Raw genomic sequence first — 7,965 nt, 5'->3', positions numbered from 1 at the left:
CAGAGAGGTCTGCGGAGATAGAGACGGGGGAGAGAAATTGCAGCTCACGCGTAGCCGGATGTAGCTTTTTCGTCCACCAGTTTCAGCTCCCGGGCGTGCTTCCTCCTCTGTCCCCGCCATGCCGTGTTGTCCTTACCGGAAAAGCCGCGACGCTCGCCGGAGGCAGGACAAGGAGAGAGGCAGAGAAGTCCGCGGAGATGAAGACGGGGAAGAGAAATTCAGAGACGAAGCATGCGCGGATGAGATATGTGTGGAGAAGAGGATAGGGGAAAGACGACTGCGTGCGAGCCCTTGTGTTACATGGCGTCCGCGTGGGTGAACGCCCGGCCGAATCGTTGATTCGGCCGGCGCGCCGTTATGAAACGTTTCCCTAATTATTTCTCTGATCTGCATAGAGTGGACGGACGGCAGACAAGTTAAAACAGACCAAAGCAGCAGGATTCCCGCATAGTTAAGTCCTTGTTAGCTGTGCTAATCTCCTCTACATATTTGGACGCCGGATCCAGATCTCACCACCCTCGTCTCTCACTCTCAGACTACCATGCTCACAAGTCCTTTCGAGATCTGAAGCTCATAGGTAAGTCACACGAAGCTATCTTCTTTCCCTCCTTGACAATCGCCTGATAATTAGGTTGGGTGCTCTTGCATATGCATATGCTCTTCTCCATGGTCGATAACTTAGCTTCGAGTTTTTCACTGTTAAGTTCCTCATCGCACATCTAATCTCCCATGTTTATTCACCACTAGTTTTGCTGCGCTTTTATTAGATTTCAAAAAAAATATTATCGATTTACTCCACACATGCTTTCTGCGCACAATAGTCGTCCTGCTTATTGCCAAAAAATTGCCGTCGTTTACCATTCTTTCTACCTATGCTGTTATTGATGTGAACACTGTCACACAAGAGGCTATACTTCTGCCCTTCATGATTACTTGAGTAACTAGGAGTTGGGTCCATTAGCCTCATAACTAACACTTCTACTCTTATTTTGAAGCTAGAACTAGGAGAAATGAGCTGGAGAGCATGCTACTGGAACTTTGAAGTGATAGTTGACCTAGGTTTAATCTTTTCTTCGAAGCATCTTGAGAGGCTAAAGTCTGTAATTTTTGGCACCGTGTTGTTATCGAGCAATACATTTTCAGGTTTGAGATCTAAGTGAAAAATTCGGCTCTCGTGAAGATAATGTAAACCCCCGCAAATTCCTTTGATTATTTGATAGCGCTCTCTACATTCAGGTATGATAACTTTTGGCTGTCTCGTTCATAACCACGGTTAATTTTGAAGCTCAAGTTGATACTGATAAGGCATATTGCAACTGCAGGATGATTGTGCATATGATATTCACATTGAAGTTCTCGAACGCGCATATGAATGAGAAGAAGTGAGAATATTCTCGAACACACATATGAATGGGAAGAAGTGAGGTTGAACGGATAAAGACATAGCACAAATATATTGTTTGAATGCTGAGATATTGTGTTCACACATAATGAAATATGGAAAGATACATCCAAAAAATCTGTGAAGACAGATGAATAAGCACCACTGCTCTGCTTGTGAGTATCTACCTATATGAGGTCTTCATGTCAATATGATAGGTAAGATCATGTGGGACGCAACATTGCATTCCATCTTTTATTGTTCAAGAAAAATATATCTATTTCAAGCACCTCACACATACAATTTGAAATTACTCACTACATTATTGTCTATTATGTAGTGTTTATGAAGATTAAAAGCTTCAATTATCCTAAATATGGAACTTCCTTTTTCTTTTTGTAGACGCATTAATCTGCATGAAGAAAGCGCTAACAAATAATCAAGGAATTTGCAAGGATTTACCTTATCTTCACACGAATTGTATTATTCACTTAGATCTCAAACATGAAAATATATTGTTGGATGACAATATGATGCCAAAAATTCTGAACTTTTGTCTCTCAAAGTTGCTTCAAGGAAAAGCAAAACCAAGCTATTGCTCGAAAACAGGGAGGCAGAATTGGAACTGTTAAAAGTATGCATAGAAAGAATGATAAAAGTATGATTCATTAGTTCTGCCGGTAAGTTTGTTCATGGCACATGACATGCTCCACTAGTCTTATTTAATAGAGTTTGTGTACATGTCCATTTTCACCTTTGTTGCTCCGAGTTAGGGGATGAGATCAACCATCGTTGGTTGTTCATCAAGCACAGAAGGGTTCCAATGTGCTGCAGCAAGGCACACCTAAAGGTATAACTTCTAAGAACTAGCATGCCAAGCGAAAGAAAGAGGGAAGGTCTGATACAAAGGAAAGGGTTGCAAGACCTGTATATTTTTCTATACTTATAGAGGTGACACATGTTCCCTAAGGTAGGGTACGCGTCGTTGGTTAGCACAACACCACTATCTGGATCTTCTATAGGACGTCGACAATATATTTTGTTCATACAAGAATCAACTTGTTCCTAAAAAAACAAAGAATCAGATTTCCAGGAAAAACTGAAACTGCTAAATTTTTCTACTCTGCATCTTTGGGGATATAACGTGTTTGTTCAGTGACCAGTTTTGTAGGTTTTGAAGTTGGTTAATTAGAGTTGGAAACACTATTCCATATACTTTCTGTTGATGCCTTTTCTTGCTTCCAAATGAAGTTTGTCTTATGTATAATAAATTCCGGTTTATACCCCTTCCTGTGACATTTTTGACAGGAATTACTCTATTTAAGAGATTTTCATCCGTTTTAACCCATTTAAAGGAAATTGTGCCACATTTTACTTCTAATTTTTAGCACGTTCTGCTTCTCGGCTGTCGGTGTACACACGACACACCACCTGGGCTGTTTTCCTTGGCAGGCGGCAGCTGGTTTCCTCCACGTGGCCCTCCCACCTGCCTGGTTTATCCCAACTTGTGCCACTGCCCAGCATCTTTTTTTTTTGGCTTAGGCCTTCACTTAAAAGAGTTTATACTACCAGTACCAGCACCAACAATCGATGTGTCTTTGGCTAAATTTTTGTTGAGCACATGTGTTCATCTACTTCGATGTGATTGATTTTTTTCGAGAAGGAGGTTTTACCCACGGGTTCTGCATCAGGTGATGCACACGTCCATTTTATTAAACAAAGTAGCAACGAAGTACATAGTTCAACACAAGTATCTATGTGTACAAGTATTGCTACGAAAAACTTAATCTCTTCAATTCATCAGCCCTATGAAAACAAAGTATATATGTGTACAATATTGCTTTTGTACTTGGGAGCTCATGGCATATAAGGCTGTTAGTCTAGTTTTGCGTGAACAGTTACAGGGAACTACCTAAAGGGTTCTAATTGATATCACTTATGTTACTAATGCTATTAACCTTGATGCAGAAATGTTGGGAAACTGTTAGTTCGGTCTGATTGCCTATCGACTTCTTAAATATAATTTGGACACGCGCTCAGGTATCATTGTAACAAGCCCTCATATTTGTGCTTTCAAATAAATCGCTGTCCAGTTGTTAAAAGGGTACCATGTTTTCCACTTTTGTTACAGGGAACCTCAGGGGTGACGAGCCAGAAAGAAAGGGCGACCAAGGCACTAAAGATTGGCCCCTCTCCTCATACTCCTTGACAGTTATTCTCACTAGGATCAGTGTCACTAATGTTAAAGGAAGTAACATCTCCTCGACAACCCAGAAGTTTCCTGGTCCCATTCTTGACTTCCGTACGGCCTTGGTCTCAATTTTCTCACATACATCATATTGGAATGACCTTCCTGTTTAGTATAGGGGTTGCATTTTAAGATTGATAGGCTGCTACTCCCTCGGTCTGATTGCTTATCGACTTTGTACTAGCTCTAGTACAAAGTTGTATTAAGCTTTTTTTTGAGCAAACACAAAATTGTACTAAGCTTAAGACACTTATTTTAGGACAGAGGGAGTTTTTTTTTTCTAGGAACAATGTTGGGAAACTGTTAGTTCGGTCTGATTGCTTATCCACTTAAAAAAATATTGACTGCTACTTATACAATCTGTCGAGTGAGACTAATCCTCAAAAAAATTGGTTGCTACTTACACAATCTGTGAAGTGAGAAAGTTACATTCCGCATTGTGTGTGGTTGCTTCTTTTACAGGAGCGCGATTCCGACGACGACGTCTCCATCACTGACTCAACAAGTCGGGTGTAAATTGGCTGCTACTCCCTCCAGCGCCGTCGCTCCACCCCTCTCCCGCGACCCTCACCTTGCCGCTCCACCCCTCTCTCGCGACCCTCACCTTCTCTGCCAAGGGAAGGGAAGGACCCGTCTGAAACCTAGCCGCCTCCTGGGTCGCCTCCGCCCGGGCGACTCCGGAGGATCCTCCCGCGTTCCCTCCACCCCGCTTCATTGGCGTGCCCCTGGCCAGCGCCGGCGGCATGGGCGGTTGTGGAGTCCACCCCACTTCATTGGCATGCCCCTGGCCAGCGCCGACGGCATGGGCGGTTGTGGAGTGGTGGCAGGGAATAAAGGGCGGTGCAACCCGCAGCCGTGGCCTGAAACTGGAGCGGCGTCTTCGCGGCGGGTGGTGCACAGCATCGGCACCAATCTCCGGTGGCGTGGTGGGTCGCCCCCTGCCATGGACTGTTTGTGGTCATGCGCTGCTGTTGCCTTCTCCGATGTTGCTCCGACCGGCGGTGTGGGGGCCTACTAGTGTGCTCGAATAAAGGCGGCGGTCCTAGGGTTCCTCTTGCGCCAAGACGAAGATTTGCATGACGCCTGTCCTTACTGATCTGGCTGGGGTGCGGGTTCCGGAAGGCTCCGCCAGCGTACTCCCATGGGTGTGTTATGCCTGAAGATTGCTGGATCGGGTGGGATTCGGCCGTGCCCATGGTTCTCCATTAAGGAGCGAGCGGCGTGAAGCTCTGCTATCTGTTGCCACCAGGAGATATGTTTAGCTCCATGGTGAGGCCGAAGGCGGAGAATGTCATGGAAGCCGAGATTGAAGGACTAGTAATGGTGATTGGAGCCTACGGTGTTGAGGAACTTGCTTGGAGTTTCAGGATTCGTAGCAGCGGTATGTAAGTGGGGGCGACAACACAGGTGAAGTTCAAAGTCTTGCCTTTCAAGGTCAAAATCCAAGGTCTATTCTTAATTGGTTGTGCCTGGCAATGGCCTTGTTGAAGGCATTTTTTTGAGAGCGGAATTATCTCCGGGGCGAAAACCCAAGATCTACGATCGGGCGATGACGGCGTTGGTGCATTGTTTTCTCTTTGGAGGCGTCGCTTTTGGAGAATCCGGACATCAGGTGTTATCTTGGTGGTGGTTGTGCTGCTGCTGCAAGGCCTGGAACACTGTAGCTGGATTTTTTTTTAAGTTTCTTCTTCTTTTTTGTTGTGTGCATCCGTTATCTTATTAGGGCATTGTGTGTTCTAGAGACTGAGTGTAATTGGTATCTTCGCGGTATTAATATATACTCTTTATTGAAAAAGACAATGCTAGAGTTTTTCGTGGCTGAAGCTCTGGCGCCTGGCGGTGATTTGGTTTTTGACCCTGGGCAACCTCAAGAATGACATGCAAGCCGGCACATCCATGTTGGTGCCTGCTCCTGGGCACATCCATGTTGGTGCAGCTGGTCTCCGCTCGGCTAGGGGTGGTGCCTCGCCGAACTTTGCGGAGGATTTTGTGCCTACTCCTGTGCTGCCATGCACGTTCCAATTGCAGTCAACCTGAAGTATATGCATAAGTTTCTCTTTGTTAGTTTGTTAGATTAGATTAATATATGCTGTAGTTCCAGATAAACAATTGTGCAAACACTTTTTCTCATTCTCATTATTTTGTCACATTCTTTCAATGCAACATCGGTGCGTTTAGTAAGAGGTACGCAATTAGCCAATTTAAATAAAGGGACAAAATTGCTGGCTGATTCAGTTTTCATGATTGGAACACATGATTAGAACACCTATTCGGAAACCTGGATATGCGGTCACGAGTCTAAAAGCTGCCTAGATGGAAAAGTAACCGTACTAAGCGTGTTGATGGGACGTTCATTGCTCTACCAGGACAGGCATCAACCAAACACTTCATTGCACGCTAGCCTGGTCAGGCAGAGAAACTCCACCATCGGGCGTCCGCACCAGGCACGATTGTGCCTCCAGGCAGGAGGGTCAGGACATGATCCAAACTAACCCTTTCCAAGGGCAACAACCGAACAACTGTCTGTGAGACTCAGGGACAAATCCGGGCTAGGAAAAATATGATGAGGCCCAAACTCCACCATTTGCCGTCCATACCAGGCATGGCTGTGCCTCCAGGCAGGAGGGCCATGACATGATCCAAACTGACCGTTTCTCGGCCTGACCCTGCTATCGTTGCAATGAAGCGCTTGGTTGATGCTCTGTCTCTCGATGCTCTGCCTGCCTCCTCCACTCGGGGGATTTGATTATTTGCCATCATTTTCTTTGGACTTTGACAATTTGCCACTAGTTAGATTGTAATTGATCTGATGACACTCTTTTCTTTGCACTTTGATCTTTTATCATTTTTACTCAAAAAAACAATACTAGCAAATGATTGACATAATATATACACAAAACATTGGACAGGTTTACCCTTTGTGGCTGTTTGACTAAAACAGAGCTAAACGATTCCCCAAATCGGGATGAATCCAGCGGCGGCCGACGCTCTCTCCGGCTTCCCGGCGCCTCAAGCTCACCTCTCTTCTCCCCACCTCCACGCCTGTTGCCTCGTCTGGCGTTCTCTCCTCCAGTCTCCATGGACGCTTGCACAGAACGACGAGTAGCAGCACACAACCACGAGCAGCAGTGAGAGAAGAATGTAAGGAGTTGATTAATTATTGTCCAAATGATGTTCTGAACTTAGAATCACTCGATGATGTTCATACAGATGCATCCATCCATGGACCAAGATGCAGGCTCTGAGAACGTCAAAAAAGAAAGAAAGAAAGAAAGTTGCAGGCTCTGGCTGCATGGTGCTGTTAATCCACGGTTCAGGGTAGACGACGCGTCGCGGGGCAGGAGCAGTATGAGGGCGGCGGCCCTCGCTGCCGGAGACCTGCATGGAGTCAGCGGCCATGCTGCTCGGGGACGGCGTGACACGACCTGCAAAAGCACCATGGACGAGCTGTTGTTGTCTGAGGCGACGAAGGGAAGGGTCAGTTCGTCCGTGCCGCGTTGTACGACGCGTCCCTGCAGCCGTGGTCATCGAAGCCACAGCGGCAACGCACATCACGGCAACGCGGTGGCCGACTGCAGAGCACAAGCAGCAGCGGTAGCACACATCACGGAATTATGATGGCCGATAGCAGAGCACAACCTCGGATGTAACCGCCGCGGGAGGGGGAGCGGGACAGAGATGACTCACCTCACCAGGATGTAGTCGTCGCGGACGACAAGGACCGTCGGCCGTCGAGGACAACCAAGCGCGACTCGCCACCGAGTAGCCGCCGCGGTCTCCTGGTGTTGCTGTCGGCGAGAGGAAGGGGATGAGACGAGCGACCGAGAGCTCCTCTCCTGTTCCTGGTCAATCTGGGAGCATGGCTATTTTGGTCATTATATGCGGGACCCATTTGACAGAGGGCAAAAAATCAAAGTCTAATATAAAGAGTGGCATTAGATCAATTGAATTTATGAAGTGGCAAATTGTCAAATCCCAAAGTAATTGGTGGCAAAAAATCAAAAAAACCCCGCCACTCGAACACGCTCCGCGCGTAAAACACCAAAGCCACTGCCTCGTGTTCTTATCAAAAAAGGGTTTCCCGCTTTGTATTCCAAAGCAACCAACACCGATACAAGGATCGCTGGGGCGAACAGTACATCAAGCCCAAAAGAAAAAGAAGAATAAACAAATGCCAACAACGGCAGCTCGACAAAGTGCGGATGACCCGACACCGCTACGCCCTCCAGAAATAAACCACCACAACCCGAGGCTCCGAACCGTCGCGTACCAAGCAACACCTCCAAGAAGGAATGCGACGCCTACGACGCTGCTGCCCGGACATGTCCTAGGGTTT

General features: G+C 46.5%; 2 long non-coding RNA genes across 6 annotated transcripts; one reads left to right on the top strand and one right to left on the bottom strand.

The window, feature by feature from the left end:
* Positions 1 to 242: 242 nt before the first annotated feature.
* On the top strand, positions 243 to 6,540 carry LOC125508590. 5 transcript variants are annotated; one of them, XR_007283618.1, is made up of 6 exons: positions 243 to 577; positions 1,000 to 1,236; positions 1,323 to 3,421; positions 3,513 to 3,683; positions 4,092 to 5,036; positions 5,120 to 6,540. It is a non-coding gene; the product is annotated as an uncharacterized LOC125508590 (long non-coding RNA). The 5 variants fall into 5 exon arrangements; XR_007283617.1 differs by having other exon boundaries at positions 248 to 577; positions 4,092 to 6,540; XR_007283616.1 differs by lacking the exons at positions 4,092 to 5,036; positions 5,120 to 6,540 and having other exon boundaries at positions 250 to 577; positions 1,323 to 1,599; positions 1,784 to 3,421; positions 3,513 to 3,990.
* Positions 6,541 to 6,758: 218 nt separating this feature from the next.
* On the bottom strand, positions 6,759 to 7,543 carry LOC125508591. The gene is made up of 2 exons (XR_007283619.1): positions 7,317 to 7,543; positions 6,759 to 7,201 (listed from the first exon to the last, which is right to left on the bottom strand). It is a non-coding gene; the product is annotated as an uncharacterized LOC125508591 (long non-coding RNA).
* Positions 7,544 to 7,965: the final 422 nt, after the last annotated feature.

This window comes from Triticum urartu, chromosome 5, assembly GCF_003073215.2.
Source record: "Triticum urartu cultivar G1812 chromosome 5, Tu2.1, whole genome shotgun sequence".
Classification (NCBI taxonomy): Eukaryota; Viridiplantae; Streptophyta; class Magnoliopsida; order Poales; family Poaceae; genus Triticum; species Triticum urartu.
The sequence above is the reverse complement of the archived record's forward strand: the minus strand, read 5'-3'. Positions and strand labels throughout refer to the sequence as shown.